The 23,640-nt window shown below is 38.9% G+C and overlaps 1 protein-coding gene and 1 long non-coding RNA gene across 6 annotated transcripts in view; one reads left to right on the top strand and one right to left on the bottom strand.

Annotated features, from left to right (window-relative positions):
* Positions 1 to 23,640, bottom strand: part of CNTNAP2 (contactin associated protein 2) — a 1,147,495-nt gene that overhangs the window by 471,879 nt on the left and 651,976 nt on the right. The window lies entirely within an intron of this gene.
* LOC110364449 (uncharacterized) lies at positions 7,303 to 22,598 on the top strand. The gene is made up of 3 exons (XR_002423218.2): positions 7,303 to 8,019; positions 17,770 to 17,890; positions 21,728 to 22,598. It is a non-coding gene; the product is annotated as an uncharacterized LOC110364449 (long non-coding RNA).

The following is a 23,640-nucleotide window of genomic DNA, read 5'->3' as shown; positions in this document are numbered from 1 at the left end:
TGAGACACACATGAGCCCTCTAGCTAAAACAAGCTAGCATTAATTATGTCTCTGGTGGACTTTACAGAAACTTCATCGTATTATGATGAAAAAGTTTAACCAGATCTCACAAGTCTTAGTAGTATTTTCTAGCAGTGGTGCAACTCTTGGTTTGTTTTTTCTCATCTGGAAATCTTGGTCCTTAGCCAGATCCTCTTCTCTAAAAATATTGTATTGCCAGCTGCCTGTTTATTAATTGAAGCCAGTTCTAGCAAAGTACTTAGATTTTTCAGTCTGTCTGTATCTATAACTTCTTAACCCTCAGTTAGACTTCAGTGTATTGAAAATGATCCAGTACCTACCAGTTCTTGAAGGGATTGTATTCTTTAAAAAGCAGGACCTCTCTACCTGAGGCACGAAGAATACCAACACAGTACTACAGTTCTCCGTTACCATGTGCCAGAGAAGCTCTTCCTGCAGCACACCTGAGATTTACATGCAATAATGCTAGAGTTATGTGACCTGGCCATAGATATCAGTCATGTGTATAATGTATATCATATGTTATGTGAACAAACAATTACGCTGGTATTTCTTATAAGCTGGTCGGCGAGAAAAGAACTGGCAGATAATGCAATAGTCCAAGTAAGAAAATGCCCAAAAGATACTCAGATGGTAACAGCTGAGCAACTAGCTGTAAACAGATTATCTTCAAGACACAATGCAACTTGCACAAATATTATTCTACAAGATATTCAATGGCTAGGATGACAGCCTAGAAAAAAGTAGGGGAAATACAGTTATGATGGCACTGACAAAATCATAAACAGGAGCAAGGCAGACTATCGTTAGTAGCACACAAGAAAATTACAGACAGTAACACAGAAAGGACAAGACTACAGTATAATAATCTCCCTTTACCAGCTTTTTTGATTCAGTGCTTCTCTCAGACTGCTGTGCACCTCAGTGTGAACAACAGTGTACTTCTTTAGACGAACTGTTTTGAGACACTTTTCCCAAAGGCCTGCCAAAGAATTCAACTACCTTTGGGCCTTTCAGTTACTTTTGAAAAATAGTGGGATTGTAACGCAGGCTTCCAGGTGGCAAGTTGATGGTACCAGTTCAGTTGTTTGAAATGAACTCCAATGGGCCCTGAGCTACATCTCATATCTAAATATGGCATCTTTTTCCTTTCTTTTTACATTCCAATGTCAAAGGACAGATAGTTTCATTTTTTTTTCTTGTGGTAATTGCAAACATGGTATCTCTCCTATTTTCAAAGTCATCTCCTGCAAAACATGAGGACCATAACTTTCCCAAATATAGAGAATGTCTGGCAGTTTGTGCCCAAGCTCAGCTGGGAGGAAATATGCATATAGCCCACCTCTGTTCTCAGATCTCACAGCACGTGGATCAGAACGACCATGTGTTTTTCCCACTTCATCCTTTCTTCCTTTCATTTTGTCTTTATCTAACATATATTAAAAACACAACTAACAAGAAAGACACCTTGGTACATTTTTATGAGTCACATACCTTTTAAGTTATTATAAATTGAAAATGTAAGAGAATAGGTAAAAGGCTGTTGATTTGTTTTGTAATGCCAAAATTTTAAAATTAATTGCTAATTCTTTTTCCACAAGATTATAGTAAAAACAGCCTTTACTATGAATTTAGTGACTGTTTATAGGGATTCCATTAAGCCCTACAGAATTTAAGGTACATAAATTTATTGCTCAGATAATATAATTTTATGTAAATTTAAGAACAAAAATATGATTAATCAAGGAAAATCTAAGCTTTGCAATTATTAAGATAACTCTTTAAACTTTCATTTTTTTTTTTTTTTTTTTAGTTTACTCATTAAAGAGCAACAATGTTGATCTTCAAATCCACCTGATATATTTAATGGCCATCCCTAATTCTGACCTACAGAAACCCCCTATGTAGTGATATACTTATCATCAACAATTGATATGCTTTTGGAAGGCTGTAAAATAAATGTAAGTTGTTCAGAACCTTGAAGTTACTGCTAAGAAGTGTCAGACATTTAAGATACACTGAATATCTGAATGCACTTTAAATCAGATCACTTTTCAAGTTTTAAATATGCAGAAGCACTTATTAGCAACAAAGTTCCAACAAAGTCTATATTAAACCAAGAGTTCCATCTGTTTTCTTATTAACTCTCTGGTTATAGCTGGTGTAGGGTAGTAGGAGCCAAGTGAGAAAATCTGGAATACTGGAGAACATTCAGTGAATGGCATGAAACTACAAATAGCATGTTTAAGGTACCTAAACTGAATCTCAGTTCCAAACTGGTGCAATTTACCACAGTGGTGTATGTATTCTGGTCATACAAACTAGCTCACAGTGATTTTGCCTGGGTGATTAGATGCTCAACACTAAAAGCTTTCATTGTGGTACCTTTGTTAACCAGACTGAAAAAAAAAAAAAAAAAAGGTTGACTAAAATATTAATCTCTTAGGTAAAAGCTGGTGAAAGTAAATAATGTGAATCTGTAGCTGAATTGGTCCACTGAGTTCTAGACTACTATTTTCAACTGAAGTAAATTCACCTTGGTGATACTGTAGTAAGAATGCTGCAGTACATAAAAATACAAAATAAGTGTATGTAGGAGAAGCAAATAAGATTACATAATTAATGTCAACAGCATAATCTCCTCACTGTACATTTCTTAAGGGCAGTCAATAGTGACTGAGTATTTTTTGCTGCTTATATCTCCCTAAGTGTAATTGTCTCCACCATTCTCTAGAAATTTTTTATCTTCATGGGGGATTTGGTAAAGTGAAGTAGAAGTAACTTTAAAAATCTAGTGTACATTTATTCTCTTTGTTGTAAAATAGAAAGCCTATGAATAGCATCTATTCCATGGATCGTGTAATGTACAGATTTGCTGCAATTTGATCATTATGTGGCTGTCTGTATTTTCCATCATTTCCAATAAAATAAGATAGAAATTACAGTAAAGTGTTAGATTGACTTAAATTAGCCAAGACTGGTAATAATGATCATTCTTACTGCTTCTCCCTATGTAATGTGACGACTGAAATTTGCTGCTATTTCTCATGTTTCCAGTCATTTGAAGAATTGAGAATTTTGTCTAAACAGGAAGATCAGGACAGCTTTTGGGCTTATTTCAAGAAAGAGTTCTTACTGATTTTATATTTTAGGGTTTCAGCCATGCATGCACGGCATTCTTTTCATGGAAACTCACTTTAAAAGGTAGTAATATCTTCATGTGTAACAACAGAAGACAATTCATAGTTTTTTATTTGTCAGATAGGGGGATTGGACTAGATGATCTTTTGAGGTCCCTTCCAATCCCAAACATACTCTGATACTGTGAGATGATACCAAAACATTGTATTAATTTAACTGTTCCTCTGCCAGGAAACAGAATTGTCTTCGTACTAAGAACCACCAGAGCATAAAACTGTGCTTAAATGCTTCATAATAAGTGAACAATATGTATACTTTAAACGTTTTTTTTTTTTTTAAATTTGTGTCCCATTTCATTGTGTTATTTATATTAATGTTATCACAATCTCAGTGTCCTGTTTTATTTTCATCACTGACAATTTCTAAGTAAAGGATTAAAATGAATCTAAAATTTTCTCTTTTATTTTAAAGTAGTTGTTTTTTTATCGTTCTTTTCCTGAGGATTCTTTGTTTATGTCTGAAGTGGCTGACTACTCTCAAACTGCACGGAAGGAGGCAGGAATTGGAAATGTTTAACAGCTGGCAAAATCAAGTGGTTTCTGAAGAAAAAGCAAAAAAGCAACCTCTAGCCACTTTAAAAAGTGGTGTTTCTTCAGTGGAGCTCTTGTTTACATAAGGCACACTTCCCATCAAGTGGAGTTGCTGCTTCCATTTCAGCATAAAATAAGCTGCTATTATAACATGAATTACCACCCATTTCCATCAGTTCTTGTCAAAATAAGGATTTTGGAATACATTTATTTGCTAGAAAATAAATTAAATCTTGCTGTTCATCCACTTTTAAACATCAAGAAAGCAAAAGGATCCAGTTTTGCTATTATTTTGTTGAAAACAACATACATTTCCCATATCAGTAAATTTCTGTTGCTCTTGGAATGTAAACATATCAAAATACTGAATTTAGTTTATTGTATTTTTTGTGAGCCCACACAAATTTGACATTGTAAAACCAACAATATGCACAGCTGATCCACCCACCATGCAAGGGAAGTAGAATAGTAAGTCAAAAAAAAGATGGAAAATTATCTGTGCATTGAGTGGATAATACCTGATTTATTTCTGTTGTGATTTGGACAAGTATTAATTTTAGCATCTATGTGTATTTTTACGAGTTTTTTTCTTTTCTGAATATAGAAGTACTTTTTAGATGGTCAGGAATAATTTATTTTCTGCTGCAGAGTTATCTGAACTATTGTATGGAGTTTAGCTATTTAAACAAATACTGGTATTTAGGACATGTCATGAGGTATGTATTAAGACTGAAATAATTCCCTGTGAATGAAAATCATGCTTGTGTTCTACCTAATTAGTTAGATTTGTTCCCAGTAGCAATATAGTATATGGATTTTTTTAAAGTGTAGTAGTCCCTCCACTTTCTAATAGAGTAACATTTACTTGTATTATGCAAGATTGAGAAACTGTTTGAACTGCATACCCATTTGGGCAAGTTGGACCATTTAACTTAATAAAGTATTAAACATCTTTAACTCAGTGGTAGAACAGAACTTTGTCTTTTTCAGGCAGTCATGATTTAAACAATATTTATATTTCCTGCTTCTATATAGAAACACAAATATAGAAATAGATTCCCACTACACTGTTTTTCCAAATTTAGAAAGAAATAACAAAGAATATCTACAAATAAACACATTCTCTCTGAATCCGAGCTAATTTATCTGTAGCACATAATTTGGACCTGCAGTTCAAGTGAAAAGTTAGCAACCCTTAATATTTTAATAAGCAGAAAGCACTCATACAGCAGTGCATATTCAACCTATACTAATATTAGAAAGAAATACATATAATAAATAACAATGAATTCTAGTCAACCACAGTAACAAGAAAATCCATTTTCTATTTTCTCCATAATTATTTAAGGCTATTATGACTGTAAACATTTCATTAAATGGAAAGAAACAGAAGTCTATTTGTCTCTTATTTCTAAGATTCAAATGTCAGGAAGAATCACCATTTTGTTATCTCTTTTTAAACCTGATTCTCTTGCAGAAAAAAAAAAAAAAGATATTAAAATATCAGCATTTTACAGATTAATCTTTAACCTTTGTACATCTAGAGAAATAAATAAAAGAATTCCACATATTGGGTTATAGTGTGTTTCTTCTTTTTCAGGTCATCCAGCCTTCACTCTATTACAAGTCCGCTCACTCCAAGCAAGTGTACAGTAGAAAATAATACACAGAAATTACTTTAACTTCAATCTCCTGTCTTTTTTTATTTTTTAAAAAAAGAGTTTTTAAAGAAACAGAAAGAAATTTTAAACTGAAACCACTGAACAACCCCTTAAGAAGCCTAACCTTTAACATTCATTCTTCCAGTATTAATATCAAGTCCAACGGAGCCAAGGAGATTTCTTAAACACCAATGCTGTCTATTCAAAAGCACAGCAGGAACAACAGCAAAAGCCTCATATAGTAGTGACTCAACAAAAAGCCAATTGGAATTTTTTTGAATAACAAGTTACAGGACTGAACTGTGATAAATTGTGTAAGACTCATTAAAACTTCTCTTGAAAGTGCTTTAAGATGCACGATAGTATATACTGATTGCCTCGAATATAAATATAAAATATACTACTTGTTAAAAGAACTGTGGCTATTTCCTTGAAATAATGTTTATTTTTTTGTTTTCTTGGAAGCATACACTGGAAAGTACACTGTGAAAATAATGTTACTGATATGCCACATGCAAGATGTATTTCCTCCTACCGTAATGCTGAATGATTCCTACCAAAATGCCTGAAGCAATTCAGTGTGTTGAATAAAGCTCCACAAAGAATAATACAGCTGTACAACTAGAAAAGAAATCTTAGCTTTTCAGATTTTGTTTTTTGTTTGAAGTAATATTTATACTTTTAGAGGTTCAGAATTATTATAGAAATTATGACGGGTTAATTTGAGAATATTTATTTTCAACAGTAGTGTCCTGAGTTCAGCTAGGATAGAGCTAATATACACAGGAACCTGGGAGGGGACACAGTCTCGACAGCTGACCCAAACTAGCCAAGGGGATATTCCGTATAATATGATGTCACACTCAGTAAATAAACTGGTGAAGCTGGACAGGGAGGTTATCACTGCTCAGGAGTGGGCTGGGCAGTGGTTTTCCAGGTGGTGAATGATTCCATTGTGTATCCCTTGCTTTGTATAGTCTTTTATTGTTATTATTGTTATTGTTACCATTTTCTGTCCTGTTAAACTGTTTTTATCCCACCCTACGAGTTTTATGGGTTGTTTTCCCCAATTCTTCTATCTAGCCCACCAGGAAAGGGAGGAGCAAGAAAGCAGCTGCATGGTACTTAGCTGCTAGCTGGGGCTAAACTACAACGGGGAGCTCAACTAAATTATTTAGATGAATCAGGAAGTAACCTTAAATTGCTATCTACACTGGCTTCTTTAGTGATGCCTCAGAGAGCGTAAAAATAAAGACAAAAATTACAATCACTTACAAAAAATAAAATTATCATAAAATCACAAAATAATTTACTTTAGAAAGGATTTCTTGATCCAAACAGCTCTTCAGAGGATGTCAAATCAGGCTAGGTTGCTTGGGTATGTGTCTAGTCTAATTCATTGTATCTGAGGATGGAGAATTCGGAACCTCTCCGGACAACCTGTTCCAGTGTCTGACCATCCTAATGGCTGAGAAATGCATTTTTGTATTTAATCAGAACCTTCATGTCACAACTTGTATCTGTTGCCTATTCTTTTCTCATCTTACACCTCCAAGAAGAGTCTGGATCCGACTTCTCTGCACCCTCCCAGCAGGCAGCTGTAGATAGCAAGATTTCCCTACAGCCTTCTCTTATGGAGAAACCCAGTTCTCTCAGCCAGCCTCTCCTCACACATCATGTGTTCGAGACCCTTAACCCTCTTGCTGACCCTCCGCTTGACTTGCTCCAGAATGTCATTGTCTTTCTTGTACTGTGGGGTCCAACACAGTATTCTCCAGATGTGGACTCACCAGCGGTGATGAAAGGGAGAGAAACACTGCAGCCTGCTGACTCCGCTCTTGCTGATGCAGCCCAGTATGCCAGTGGCCACCTTCACCAAAGGGGCATGATTACTTCTTGTGTTCAAGTTTAGCACCAAAGTCCTTTTCCGCAGAACTCTTCTATCCAGTTGATTACCAGACTAGACTGATGCTCTGGATTATTCAGTCCCTGGTATAGGACTTTGAGTTTAATTTTGCAGTACATGATCTGTTAGCTAATTTTGCCAGCATGTTGAGGTCCAAGTGAATAGCAGCATATCAACCACTTCCTCCAGTTTGTCATCATCCACAAATTGCTGAGGTCTCATTCCACTCCATTAATCAGGATGTTTATAGAAACATCAAACAGTATCAGCCTAGCATCAGTCCCTGAAGAACACCACTACTAACTTGTCACCACTTAGACTTTGTGCTGTTGGTCACCACCATTTCAGTCTGGTGTCCAATAAATTTTCACCAATCTTACAGTTCATCTATCCAGTCCATATTTCACCAATTTGCTCTAAAGATACTACGCCAACTGATTTGAAAGCCTTTCTAAGATCAAGGTATACAACATTCAACATACAGCAGATCTTGAGGTACAGGGGGGTTTCGGGAGGTTCCTTTGCCAGGGGAACCCCCTGAGAGTGGTGCAACCCGGCAGCGCCCGGCAGCTCTTGTGTGTGGGCGTTGCCAGGGTAACAACAATCACAGCCCCGCCCCCAGCCCTGAAACAGCCTCAGGGAGGGCAGGGACACGTCGCTGCCCACCAGGCGCTGGGAGGTGAGACCAGCGTGTGAAGCTGTGAGTACCACCCACACTGTGCTGCAGCAGCGGCTGTGGGAGCTCGTGCAGCAGGTGCAGAGGTTCTGTCCTCCTTGCTCCATAGACCTTCTCACCTGTTGGCAGTCTCCCAGACTGCAGCTCACCATGGTCTCCTCCAGACAGAGAGCTTGCCCCAAAAATGCTGTGGTGACCCAGACGGAGGCCCTGCCCCGATCTGTGTCTGTTCAGGTCTCTGGCTGCAGGGAGTGCCAGAGGCTGCTGCTGCCAGGGGAGGGAGGCAGCATTCCACCTGTGTGAGGTGTGAGCAGGTGTGAGATCTGCTCAGCATGGTGGTGGAACTCAAGGAGGAGGTCAAGAGACTGAGCACCATCAGGGAGTGTGAGAAGGAGATTGACTGGTGGAGAAACTCCCTGGCATGCCAGGCAGAAAGATGCCAGGGAGATACGCCCCAAAAGGTGATGGAGCCCCTGCCCTGTAGGCCAGAGGTAGGAGACCAAAAAGACAAGGAGGGTTGGAAACAAGTCCCACTTCGGAGTCATGGGCAAACCCCCTCCCTACCTGCCTTGCTTCCCCAGGTGCCCCTCCGTAATAGGTTTGAGAGCCTGGATCTTGAAGGAGAGGTAGGTCAGGATGTGGTGGAAAGGCCAACTATGAAGTCACAAAAGAATGGGCAGTTGACTCCACAGCTCAAGTCTGCCTCTGATAAGAAAGAAAGAAGGGTAATTGTAGTGAGCGATTCCCTTCTGAGAGGGACAGAGAGCCCAATATGCAGAGTTGACCCCCATCATAGGGAAGTGTGCAGTCTACCTGGAGCCCGGATCAGGGACATCACCAGGACACTCCCCAACCTGGTGCACTCGACAGACTGTGACCCAATACTGATCTTCCAGACAGGTGGGCAGGAAGCTGCATCCCATAGTCTGAGGGGAATGAAGAAAGATTTCAAGGCCTTGGGACAGATGGTGAAAGAGTCTGAGGTGCAAGTGATTTTCTCCTTCATCCTTCCATTTTCGGGTGATGATGTGGGACGGAATAGAAGGATCCAGTCCATAAATGCTTGGCTACAAGACTGGTGCTCCAGACAGGGCTTTGGGTGTATAAGACACCAGACCGGACAGTAATACGTGGGAAAGTTTTATCTCACAGGGGCAAAAGGATGCTGGGACAGGAATTAGCAGGGCTCATTTGGAGAGATTTAAACTAGATTTGAAGGGGGATGGGGTTGTAGCTGGGCTTGCACTGGTGGGGCAGCACTCTAGTATTGATTAAGATCGGGAGGCGTCCCACCCCGCTAGGGTGAAATTGGTGTGCTCAGCTCGCTCCCTGAAATGCCTGTACACCAATGCACACAGCATGGGGAATAAGCAGGAGGAGTTAGAAACCTGTGTTCGCTCAGCAGATTATGATCTGGTGGCAATTACAGAGACATGGTGGGACAGTTCACATGACTGGAATGTGGTCATGGATGTCTATGTCCTTCTCAGGAAAGACAGGCCAGCCAGGTGAGGTGGTGGAGTTGCTCTTTACGTGAGAGAGCAACTACAATGTATTGAGTACTGTCCGGGGCAGATGAGGAGCAAGTTGAGAGTCTGTGGGTGAGAATTAAGGGGCAGGCTGGCAGGGATGATACTGTTGTGGGTGTCTATTAAAGGCCACCAGATCAGGATGAGGAAAGTGACGAGACCTTCTACAGGCAGCTGAGAGCAGCCTAGCAATTACAGGCCCTGGTTGTCATGGGGGATTTTAACTATTCTGATATTTGCTGGAAGGACTACTCAGCCAGCCAGCCACAGTCCAGGAGGTTCCTCCAGTGCATTGATGATAACTTCTTGATACAAATGGTAGATGAGCCAACTAGGAGAGGAACGCTGCTGGATCTCATTCTCACTAACAAGGAGGGTCTGGTTGAAGCAGTAAAGGTTGAGGGCTGTCTTGGCTGCAGCAACCATGAGATGATTGAGTTCAGGATCTCGTGTGGCAGGAATGGAATACCAAGCAGAATGGCAACCCTGGGCTTCAGCAGGGCAAACTTTGGCCTTTTCAAGCAATTTCTAGGGGAAATCCCATGGGACAGGCTACTTGAAGGTAAAGGGGCCCAAGATAGTTGGTTAGCATTCAAAGACTGCTTCTACCAAGCTCAAGATCAAAGCATACTGACATATATGAAGTCAAGGAAGGGAGCCAAGAGACCTGCTTGGTTAAACAGGGAACTGCTGGGCAAACTCAAATGGAAGAGGAGAGTTTACAGTTCACGGAAGGAGGGGCTGGCCACTTGGGAAGAATATAAGGCAGTTGTCAGAGGATGTAGGGAGGCAACTAGGAAAGCTAAGGCCTCCTTAGAATTAAACCTTGTGAGAGGAGTCAAGGACAACAGAAAGAGCTTCTTCAATTACATGGCAAATAAAACTAACACCAGAGGCAATGTAGTCCTAGTGATGAATGAGGTGGATGCCCTGGTGACAGAAGATACAGAGAAGGCAGAGTTACTGAATGCCTTCTTTGTTTCTGTCTACTCTGCTTGAGGCTGTTCTGAGGAGCTCCGTACCCCTGAGGCACCCCAGAGGAAGTCAGGACAATGGAGGAGTTTGCCTTAGTTGGTGAGCACTGGGTTAGGGAGCCATTAGGCAATCTGGACATCCATAAATCCATGGGTCCAGAAGGGATGCTCCCACAGGTACTGAGGGAGCTGGCTGAGGTCATTGCTAGGCCACTCTCCATCATCTTTGGCAAGTTGTGGGAAACAGGAGAGGTGCCTGAGGACTGGAGGAAAGCAAATGTCACTCCAGTCTTCAAAAAGGGCAAGAAGAGGGACCTGGGTAACTATAGACTGATCAGCCTCACCTCCATCCCTGGAAACGTGATAGAACAAATTATCATTGGCGCTGTCTCAAGACATATAAAGGAGAGTCATGAGGGGCAGTCAACATGGCTTCACCAAGGGGAAGTCATGCTTAACCAACCTCATAGCCTTTTATGAGACCATAATCAGGTGGATAGATGATGGGAAAGAAGTGGATGTGGTCTATCTAGATTTCAGTAAAGCATGTGCCACCGTCTCCTACAGCATCCTTGCAGCTAAACTGAGGAAGTGTGGACTGGATGATCAGGTAGTGAGGTGGACTGTGAACTGGCTGAAGGAAAGAAGCCAGAGAGTTGTGGTCAGTGGGACGGAGTCTAGTTGGAGGCCTGTATCTAGTGAAGTCCCTCAAGGATCAGTGCTGGGACCAGTACTATTCAATATATTCATCAACGACTTGGATAAGGGAATAGAGTGCACTGTCAGCAAGTTTGCTGATGACACCAAACTGGGAGGAGTGGCTGACACACCAGAAGGCTGTGCTGCCATCCAGCAAGACCTGGACAGGCTAGAGAGTTGAGCAGGGAAAAATTTAATGAAATAATACAGGCAAGTGTAGAGTCTTGCATCTGGGCAAAAACAACTCCAGGTACCAGTATAAGTTGGGGAATGACCTCTTAGAGAGCAGCGTAGGGGAAAGGGACCTGGGGGTCCTGGTGGACAGCAGGATGACCATGAGCCAGCACTGTGCCCTTATGGCCAGGAGGGCCAATGGCATCCTGGAGTCTATCAGAATGGGGGTGGTTAGTAGGTCAAGTGAGGTTCTTTTCCTCCTCTATTCTGCCCTCGTGAGACCACACCTGGAATACTGTGTCCAGTTCTTGGCCCATCAGTTCAAGAAGGACAGGAAACTGCTGGAGAGGGTCCAGCGCAGGGCAACAAAGATGATTAAGGGAGTGGAGCATTTCCCTTATGAGGAAAGGCTGAGGGAGCTGGGGCTCTTGAGCTTGGAGAAGAGGAGACTGAGGGGTGACCTCATTACTGTTTATAAATATGTAAAGGGTGAGTGTCAGGAGGATGGAGCCAGGCTCTTCTCAGTGACAACCAATGACAGGACAAGGGGCAATGCATGCAGTCTGGAACACAGGAGGTTCCACTTAAATTTGAGAAGAAACTTCTTCACAGTGAGGGTGACAGAACACTGGAACAGGCTGCCCAAGGGAGGTTGTGGAGTCTCCTTGTATGGAGACATTCAACACTCACCTGGATATGTTCCTGTGTAACCTCATCTAAGTGTTCCTGCTCCAGCAGGGGGATTGGAAAGATGATATTTCGAGGTCCCTTCCACACCTGTCTGATTCATAACTTTATATCTAAGTGGTTTTGAACAGAGACTAAGATAAACACAATTGTTTTCTCTTATTATGGCTTGGATCTCCTGAATTTGTTTAAAGTGAAAGACCAGCTTTCTGAATTTTGTATCTGAAGTGATTACAACAGCAAATAAGTGTAATCAAATCAGCACAAAGGAAAACAAAATATCACTCTTAGCCACTTCTTAGTAAACTAATAAAGAGGCTTAGAGAATCTAAAATACTACACTGACTTCATACAGAGTTACATGCATCTAAAATCATAGACAGCACTGAAAAAAGTGGAACATTTTTACATTTGTAGTTTAAGCCTACACGTCTTTACTCAAGAAAGCACATAAGCACATGTTAAGTACATATATGCAGAAGTTGAATAAAAAAGGCTTATTTTCTCAAATTATTTATCTTCCTATCTTGTAGGCAGCATTGTCTCGATAATACGGCTTTTAATAGCACAGGTGTCCGAGCACAGGAGACCAGCTGCCACATCCTATCTCACTTAATTATCAGCAAAATCTGCCTAGCTTCAGAGGATGGTACACACAGAAATCCTACCTCACATGTGACTGAAAGCTAGTCTTAAACATAATGATTCAAACAATACTTAAACTATCCAGATAGGTTGCAAATGCCTACATGTATAATTTCTAGGCTCTATCAGATCACAGACCTTGACTTCTATACTTACTTTTTTTTGCCTCTTTTTTTTTTTTTTTTTTTTCCTTTTCATACTAGGAGAATTTGAAATGCAAGTGAAAAATTGGAAATGTACCATTTCCAGTGTTACTCAGAAATAAACAAGGGGCTTTCTTTTATTGCAGTCAAAGATCAGTTTGTTAGCCCAACAACCACATAACGCTGCTACACACAGAAATATTTATTTGCATCTCCATTTTCCAACAGATTCCCATCATCAGAAATCAATATGCTTGTGCACAGTACCAGTTAGTCAGGTTCTATTTCTATATGTCTTCATATGGTATACTTAATTCCCATGTTGGTGATCTGCAGAAGCCAACCCTGACAATGATTTGATCTGAGGATAAGAATACATGGGGGATACTTTGTAAGCAGGATTATTTTGGTAAATTTTGATGTTCATTGCAATGTTCATAAAGGGCAATAATGAATTAAAGTCAATTTTTAATCTGGGAGACAAACATCGGAATATTTGTACTCAATTTGCCTCCCGATGTATGCAAGACAGGAGTAAAAAGAAGATAATAAGTCAAAGGAAGAAAGCAGGACATTGCTAGAGTTAAACAACTGTATATACAGAAATCATTAGAAAGAGCGTAATTCTCCAAGTTTTACTGGGCAGTGCATCTGAGGAAAACGCATCTTGGCAAGAAACCTGATTTGCCAATCATTAATGTTTAATATTAAAATCCCAGGACACTTAAGAACAAGGAAGAGATGTTAGCAAAGGCCTATTTTTAAGACAATGAGGACAGAGAAAGGTAGAAAATTATAGCACTTTTAAGAACAGAAAGTCCGAAATTTCTTCATCTGGACTCTAGTTAACAATGATCAGATTATACTGTCTGAATGGCTTTGTCTTCCTGTGTTGGTTTGACTGAAAGTGAGTTAATTTTCTTCATGCAGTTAGAAACTTCTTTGTAGCTAGCACAGTTTTTGTTTGGATTTAGTTTGAGAATAAGAAGATAACACCTCAGGACAGAATTAATGATTTACTTCAAGTAACTTTCCAGTGTCTTTGACTTGGAACAAAGAGAATGTTAATAGCTTATTGTTATCTTCCTTGTTGTCTGGCACCCAAGGTCTTTTCTGAGCTTTCTGCCTCAGGGTCTGAGGCAGCTGAGAAGTGGAGCATAGATGCGGCAGAGCTTGACTGACATCCAGACTGACCAATAAGAACATTCTGTCCCATTAGTGCCATGCTTAATATTTAAGGAGAGTCAGATTTTCCAGCTAGGGAGAGAGACAGAGATCCGTTCTGGTTCTGCTCCATTTTGATTGAGTTCTGTGTGTGAGTTCTTTTAGTTCAGCCTTTTGCCACCCAGCTATTTTGCAGTGGGTCTCTTGTCCTCTCTTTTTCTCTCTTCCCCCCAGCACTGGTTGTTTGGGACCTGGGTGCGCTCTCTCTTCCTGGGACTTGGTGCTCAATGCAGATGGAGTTCATGAGAAGTTGCATTGACTATGTTTTATTTTACATTCTATTTTCCATTATATATATGTAGTAGTAGTAGTAGTACTAGTAGTAGTAGTAGTAGTGGTATATTAGAATTATTTTGTTATTTTATTAAACTGTGTTTATCTCAATGGATTAATTTCTCCCTTCCCTTTTGATTCTCTCCGCTAATAGGGAAGGGGGCGAGGGAAGCTGGGATGAGGGAGGAGCGAGCGAGTGGCTATCATGGTTTTGTATTGCCAGCTCAAGTTAAACCATGACACTTCTGTAATCCAGATAACTATTACAGGCATCTCTTTTAGAAGGGCAAACTTACCTTATAATAAAAAAGCAGTTAATTTCTTTTTAAAAGGTTAGGTTTATATTCAGAATTAATTTAAGTGTCTCCCCTTAAGCCATGAAGACGGTGAAGGCTTATGTGATTCATAGGTCAGTCATGAGAGCCTAATAAAGTGCTTTAATGCAAAGGTCTTGACAAGACCTATCTGAATGAAGGCACTCAGTGGCTATGTAAAAACTGAAATATTGCACATAAGGCTCACACACATGCATATATATATATGCACACACACAAGAGGATCTGCACTCAAAAAGTTCAGTTATTGCCATGAAACTTTAAAAAATCCATTGTTACAGCCATGTAAAGATGGGTGTTCATAATTGGAAAATGTGGAAAATATGTACACAATTATATCAGTGACGGTCTTCAGGAAAGGGGAGAGAGCTTTGTCGGTACGCATTTTTATGAGTCATGTCAACTAGATAGCACCAAATTGATCTGATCGGCAACAATAAAAAGCAGCTACTTAGATAATTTTGAAAGACATCGAAGTCTATCAAATAAGGCATTACAGAGAAAATACTGGATAGCAACAATCCCAAGTGAAAATGAAATTTAATTGTCAGAACAATAAACACAATGATATAGATGGAGATGTACTACCTGCTCATTTCTGAGCCCACCACAGCTACCAAAGCTAACATTCATGACCTATGAGCAGAACCCATCATTGCACTACATCACAACATTCTTAATTCATATTCTAATGAGTCAAGAAGTCACATCAGTCCTGTCACTAAATTTGCAAGCAAAAGATAAGCAAATACTCTGGTACAGACAAGCCAAGGAACATTTGGCTGGTTAGTAAAAGACGGATACACCACAAACGGTAGAAAGTTCATTATAAGAATTGTATAGCTGCTGCTCAAGAGGAAAAACTTCGGAAAATAATTATTTGAAAACCAGAAACTTGCCTAAATCAACAATTCTGATTTCTAAATGAAATTTTACTCATGTGTCCTGACAAACTATGTGAAAAAAATAAAAATGTTAACTATCTAATTTACATGACTATGATACTGCCTTGTCATACAACAGTGAAATCAGGATTTCATTTATAGAATGCAAACATTACCCTTTAGAGATAAATGAGCAGACAGAGATATTCCCTATATATTTGTCCACCTCTATTGCCTTCACAAATATTTGCAAGGCAGCAAAGCTATAAGCAACATTTACCATGAAACTATTTAACCAGATTCTTGAATACAGCTTCCTATGCCAATGCTGTCTCCCCAAATATTTCTCCTATCCCCCTTCTCAACAAGGGCAGCTTTTTTAAGTTCAGTGCAACAGATGTGCACCTATTATACTTTTACATATATTTGGAGCTTTTTCCCCTCCCCCTTACACACTCTATTTTCAGTAACACAAGTAATCTAATCTAGAAAAATAATATATTCTAGTCATTCAAGGATGAAACTCAGGAATGACTTAGCAAAATAGATAATATTGGAAAGGGATTTTTGGTGTTTTTAAATGGAGTTTGGTAATTCAATGAAAGAAATCGCATGGCAGCGCAGGGTGATTTGAGTAATAAATCAAGGTTGTGATATAAAACCTTTGGTGTGTAAGTTGTTTATATTCCTAAGAAATGGAAAAAGTGGATTGCTGTCCATTTGTCATGGTTGTACCATATTTATATTGTACTAGTGCAGTGCTTCAGGGCTTCTGTTGGTTACCTACAAGAGAATATACAGGTTTGCACTTTTTTTTTTTTAAATCCTTGATGTATCAGCTGACTTCTGATATATTTTCACCCTTCTGTCAAGCACTGAATTGCCAGAGCAGGACTGAATCTGACATAAGGCAGGGCAGTGCTCCCAGAGGTTTTGAATTCTTGATTGTCTCCCCTTGACCTGCTCATTTCCATGCTCAGCTGACGGCAATGGAAGATGTCTCTGGAGTGGCTTAGGTATTCCTCTGTGGGTAAGATTCATTCACCAGGATGGGAGGGAAATTTCAAACATAAGAGCAGCTCCTGCAGGATTAGGCCATTGGTGCTGTTTCATGAGCTCTTAATTGTTTCCCTGTGGTTGCTAATATTCAGGGCTTTTTAATCTGCCTGTGATTTAAAGTCAGGGTTAGGGTACTCGGAAGTTTCTGGTAGCAGATGAGTGTGTGCACAGAAAATGGTCTAAAAACCATTGGATTAAATATCTATTGCACAGATTTGAGGGAAACAGAAGACAGTAACTCTTCAGTCCTGTGTTTCTAACCCAGAGATACAGTACCTGAAAGTACAGAGAATATTTAATAATGAATATACCTTTTATTAATTTAGATTTTTCCTTCCATTCAAAATCCCAGTATATAGAGCACAAAAGGCTTGAATTTAGGATTCTGTGCAGAGATAACTTTCTTAGCACAAGTAGCAAAGCATGAGAAAGTTTTGAAATATGGGTTTTAATATTGTAGTTGTGTCTTGGCAACTTAACTCAGGCAAATTTGCTTAACATTTTTGCTGATGCTAGGTTATACAAAACTTAACAGATATTTTCCTTTTCTTCTCTGCCATTCTATTACTAGTTCTTTGATAGACTAAAAATTGAAAATATATGCAAAAGGTCTTACTTTAAATAAACTTCCATAATTAAGTTTGATTACTTCTATTTCCAAATAGCTACAGATGTTTTTCCTAATTAGCACTGGGAATTTTACACTGGCACTGACTCTGCTGTCTTTTCCTTCACGAAACTGTGCACTTCTGCCCATTACGTTAAGTGAGTAAAGAATATCAACAGGATAACATGTGTAACCAATCTGTTACCCACATTTCTAGATTGCTGGTTTTATTGGGTGTATTCCCTCAGGAGTGTAGTGCTGTACGATGCTAGTACTGTAAAATTATATTGAAAATGCCATAAAGAATGCAGACTTCTGACTTAATACCAGTATTGAATTTCAACACTGTATACTGAAAATGCCTTTTAAAATACCATCTAATGATTAGGTCCAGGGGAAGGAACACTGTCACGACATGAACAGTTAATTAAAATTATGACTCTGATAAAAACATTGCTCTCAGGAGAAATAATACACCCTGCTTTATCTGGGTTGTATTCAAGTTATGTTGAGCAGTATTTTATTTCAATTTCTTCCACAGGATGGTGTTAGCACACACGGCCACATTGTGGTATGTCTGCTGACTGGCCCCTGCAACACCCTACCATTCTCCACGGAAATCACTCTACGAATATTGGATCTATGGCTGTCCCCTTAAGCTGGTAAGTCTTGATACTTCTGATATCTGGGATATCTGTTGGCAAGCATGGATGTTGTTAAAATTAAAGCAACAAATACGACCTTTCAGATGTTTTTTCCCTTAACTTACTATTTCCATAACATGATTAGGAAGGCAAAATTGTGTTCTAGAATTTTCTGTCTTCCCACTGGCATATTTTACTGCCAGGGTGTGTGCATATCTGCAGTTACGGGCATTTACACATGCACACTGAATAGGAAATGTACCTCTAGCTCATCTCATGTCTAGTTAATTGCCCACTATTGCCCTAACTTACGGACCTCAGTCTTCGTGGAACTAATCTGCACAGCTCTTATCTGCTTTAGACATTCAGCTGAAAGTTTATCCTTCAAGCTCTGTTTTTAATAATTCATAGTGATTAATCATGTTTACATGTTTGCATAAAGAGTACTGTATCAAGGCAAGTGACTCATCTGTAAGGAGGAAAAGCAAAGCATGCCAACATTGCACCTTCAGCTACTGTTAGTTGGCCTAATCCATTAACTTTAGTAGAAGAATGTCAATTTACAGCAGCTGAGAACTTGTTTCTTCTCTAAGTTAGAAAAATTTTTATTAGGTTAACTTCTGCTGGTAGTTTACACAGAACTGTGAAGGATTTTATATGGTAATAAGGACTATTCCCTTACGTACTTTAGTAATGTAAGAATTAAAGTTAATAAGGATTTTAGAACAAGGTTGCTTCTCAGATTTAAAATGCAAGGCTTTATTACAGACAATGTGATAGGGATTTACCCTATGTAAAGAAATACATGTCATTTTTGTTTTCAGTTGAGCTACTCTATCCTGAGGCTCATGTTAAAATTGGAAACAGGAAGATTAAATGCAGGCAGCTTTGATCTGAATGTATTTGATACTGCCTTATTCAATTTAGCAGAACACGAACTTGAGAAGTTACTCTAGTTGTCCAGAAACACAGCTGTTTGGTTGACATCGTGCTGCAAGTGAAATTTCCCTGCATGTAAATGAATAGCCCTGACTGGAAATTAGGCACTGAGCACATGAGTAATTAATTTCTGAAGTATCATACTTATTAAGCCAAGCATAATGTGCTACCATATCCAGGTGACCTGCAGAGACTATGCATATAATAAAGAAGAAAAAGCAATAAAACCTTTTCTCCACTACTATGAATTTCCACTATACAGACACACAGGATTTTCTCCCATTTCCACTGTCATGTATTCATTCACCATTCTTTGAAGTCTCTACTCTCCTTTACATATATTTTATCCTTCTCCCTTTCTGCAAATTCACACAATCTCACCTTCTGCCCATCTGTATATTTGCTTCTCTTTCAAACATACATTTTCCATGGCTCACTGATAGCTTTCCCTTCTGTTTACTACTTGCCATTTTTTCTAGTATCAACTTCTTTTTTTCAACATTCATATTCCTGTACAAACATAAAAATAACCATGTGGTCTCTAAGAGTGACCAGCAGTCAATTATCAGGAAAAAAAACATGAACACAGCAAGCATAGGGTGATACATCCACTGGTGTACTCTTCCCTAATTCCTGTATTGTGCAATAAAGGGACATCTTGAGCCAGTTTGCACATCTTCCTTGTATTTAAAAGCTATTGATGGGCTTATCTTTCATGAAGTAACACAACTGCTCTTTGACGCCAGTTACACTCTTCTCATTTACAGCAGTGTTTTGCATTCCAATATAGTTACATTCATCTCAAATATGCTATTAATGCTTGGATTGTGAGAAACACTTAATTGTAATTTCTTATGCACATTTTTCATGCCATTCATGACTGAAAATCCAGATCACATCTCTCCTCATCCAAGAGTCAGATGAGGAGACTGCTGTTAATCTCTTCCCATATGGAAGTTTTGATCAGCTTTGTTACCCTTGCCATAGGCCTTTTCTACTTCTACCATATCGTTCTGAGATGAGCTGACCACGTAAAAACGCACAAAACATTAAAATGTGAGGGGACATCACTGATTTATATAATGGTTTTAGCTCCTATTTTTATTACCTGTCATCTCAGTTTATTGAAGAACGTGTGATAAGGAACTTAGTCTCAAGCTTTTTTTTGAAATTCAGATATATCAGCTGGACTGCTGTTTTTCCATATGCTTACTGACTGCTCTGAACAGCTGTGAGCCCCTCTATAAGAACCACATTGATTCTTTCTTTTAATGCATGAATGATTTCTATACCAGATTTTTACTGCTTTGCTTCCACTTCAGAAATCAGATTTATTCTCAGACCCTTCCTGTTATCGTCTATAAAGTGTTGGTACTTCTTCTCAGCTTCCATATCTCTCTCTAGAACAGGGGTGTCAAAATAATTTTAACTGGGGGCCACATCAGCCTCACAGTTGCCTTTAAAGGGCCAAATGTAATTTTAGGACTGTATAAATGTAACTACTCCTAAAATTACATTCAGCTCTTTGAAGGTGACCATGAAGCTGATGTGGGCCCGGGTGAAAATGAGTTTGACACCCATGCTCTAGAACATGAGCTCACAAAAGAGATAAGTATTCACTTAATAGTTGCTTATTTTTCATATTTGACTGCCTTTAGAACTCTCCGGTGAATGCGTTTTTTCGTACCCAAACGCGTACCCAAAGCGTCCCTTCACTGCAGTAACTAGGTACCCCTGGATCTCTCAGTTCCTCCTTGCTTCACCACAAACCTTCTGGTTGATGCATGTCCACACATCCATCTTTTTGTGTGTTATCTGACACCTTCTAGTATGAAACCTGAATTCTGCTAGCCCAGCTGCTGGCTAAGTCTCTTGAGTCCCAGGTATCCCCAGGCCATAGATGCATCAGAATGTATGAAGGTTTCTTATCTTTCCAATATTAATTTATTCTCTTTGATTATAAAAGAAGACATTCTCTCATTCCTTTACTATAAAAATACTCCAGAAGACAACTATTTATCTGGTTTTCAAGGCACAGTTCAAAAGAAATTCTGTAATGTTGGTTTGAGATTTATGTTTGAAATTGCAATGTCACATTTCAGCAGCATTTTTCACTTAAGGTCTGGGTCAAGCATGAGAAGGAAAAAAAGAAAACCACACTTAAATCAAACACAGTATGAATAAAATCACATGGTTTACTCAGGACCTACATTAGTTTTTTATAACATAGACAAATATTTTTCTGTTTTGCAAGCATTTAGATATTTTTAACAGCACCCCCAAACATTTATGATTTCTTTTTAATCTTTCTCAAACTTCCATTCAGTTGAAGTGTCTTGGGTGTCCACTACGCATCTATAAGGTGAAACCAAAAATTAAGAGCTCATTTTAGGGTTTAGTTCTTTTTCTGCACTGGAGACAGACTCAGATCTTTAAAACAGAGCAGGGAACCTGATTTCTTTAATTTCATTTACTGCATTTCATTTGCTGCAGGCGTTCATGATACAAGCACTCTAGAAGCAGAAGTGAACAAATAGTCTCCACTGAAATCCTGATAGATAAATTTTAAAATAATCTAATTCTATATTATCTTGATTTCTCTTTTTTTTTGGGGGGGAGTGCTAATCGCAGCATTACCACTGAAAATGTTAAGAAAACACTTCCCCCAAATAATGTTAATGTTCAAATTACTGCTTACAGTCTGCTCCTCTACATTTTTAAATTTAAAGCTTGTATCTTTAGAAGTCTCTCTGTAAGTCAAGAGGACCCAAACCCAAGAAAAGCCAAGTGTCTAAAGACTCACAGTTACATACTGAACAACAAGAAAAGGAGAGGACTATCAAAGACTCCCCTCAGGGTCAGCTGCTTGCAATTCTGCCAGCCAATTACTGTATTGTGTTGTCTTTTGACCTGCAGATAAGAAATGCACATTTGATGGAGAACAAAGGGGCAAAAAACCTATCTGGAATTGATCTGTGGGCACTTCAGGAGAGAGAGAGAGAGAAAGAAGAATACAAGGTTTCTATTAAATATGAACAGAGGACAAAACCAACAATAAGCTCCAGTGAAGTCCGAGATCACTGTTCAGTCGCAGTACTAGAATACATGCACTGTGCTATGTGATGCATGTGCATTAGTGCTGAACATCACATGTACCACTGATAGCAGGAGAGAGACCCAAACAATAGCTGAAGATTTGGGGTCAACAAAAGTGACATGGTCAAAGATATCAATCTAGAAACCTTAACAATTCGACATATTTTTAAAAGCTAAGGTCACGTTAAATGGAAATGAAGTGTCAACAATGCATACTTTAGTCATAACAACATTACTACTATTTTCCCATATTTCACTTTGATATAGCTGTCATTAATGCCTGTTGTCATTAAATGAAGGGTCATAATGAAAGATGTTTATGGAAATAGCTTCAGGTCTGTTTCCCTAATAATATAGGAACACTTAGAATTTATTGCAAATCCGCAGCAATTTTTTTCAAAGCCAGATGAGAATGGATACATAGTTCAATTATCATAACATTACTGGAAAACATTTCACTTCATATTTAACTATGGGATCATTGCCTTTCAAATGGGCATGTTTTATACAAGATATGCATATTGTATTTTATACAGTATGTGTTCAGGTTTGCTTCTAGTGAGCAAAGAGGCTTTGATGTTCACACTATTTCACTAGGAGCAAAGTGTGGTTTGTATTTCCAGTCCCAGCTTAGTGTGCAGATAGAATATTTGTGTTGACACTGTATCATACATTAGCAGGTACTCGAAGGTGGAGGCCTCTTTGCAATGTGGACATCTCAGTTATTGACTTGTTTACATTTTGTTCAAGTCTTTTAACAGCTTATAAAAGTTTTATGGAGGGAGAACAGGTAAAAGATAAACTGAGTCCACCATTCGCAGTGACTAATTCGTAACTGTAAGAAGCATGCAGATTTAATAGTTACCTTAAATGTACTTCAAAAGCCTTTGATTTTGGAGGGCAGTGTACTAATGCAGTTAGTCTGCCAGGTCAGTCTGACAATGGAAATTGTTCTCACACCAGCTGACATAGCTTAGTAGCACCATCCCACTCAAAACTTCTAAGCTTAAGACTCACTGTGCATTCTGTGACCTTGAAACATAAGCAAATTCTCTTAAATGCATTTAGACAGAGTTCCAAAGGAGGACAAATTGCAGGAATTACTACTACTGGCAAGCCTGACCTTGATGGCATGAGGAAGCAGTGGCAGGGAAAGAAAACTAAAAAATACCTAATGGCACTGGGCTTACCAAGAAGTTGGACCCATTGCTTCAACTGACTGCTTATGCAACAATCTGAGCTACCACTTTATCTTTTATAAACATTCTCCTCTCTGTCATTATTATTGAATACAAAGAAAGATCAGCAGCTGGGCAGATTTTTCTGAATACTATTTAACTGAACCTATAATGTTTTCTTCACACATTCTACGCCTTTGAAAAGTGAAAATCTGCAGGGGAATGTTCCTTGCTTTAGAAACAGAGGAAGGAATCGCTCCTGCAGTGACCATACTGAGCCACTCATTTATGAGAACTATTTCATTTTCAAGTAAATTAAATGCAAAATCTAGAGATGTTACTCTGAATTTGCAGTTTTCAGTGAAGTATTTAAATGGTCTCACCAACAAAGTTTTGCACAGAAGCCAAAGCCTGAAGTCCTTTATTAGGCAAAGGTTTTACTAACCCCAAGGCCTTCTGCTGGCAGTTTAATATCAACAATGGAAAGACAGTGCAGGCTGATTTTGGAACACTGCAAGAAAAGCGCCAACAGTCCGACTCCTCAGGGATCACATT

This window comes from Columba livia, chromosome 2, assembly GCF_036013475.1.
Source record: "Columba livia isolate bColLiv1 breed racing homer chromosome 2, bColLiv1.pat.W.v2, whole genome shotgun sequence".
NCBI classification, from domain to species: domain Eukaryota; kingdom Metazoa; phylum Chordata; class Aves; order Columbiformes; family Columbidae; genus Columba; species Columba livia.
This window is presented reverse-complemented; position numbering and strand designations above follow the sequence as displayed.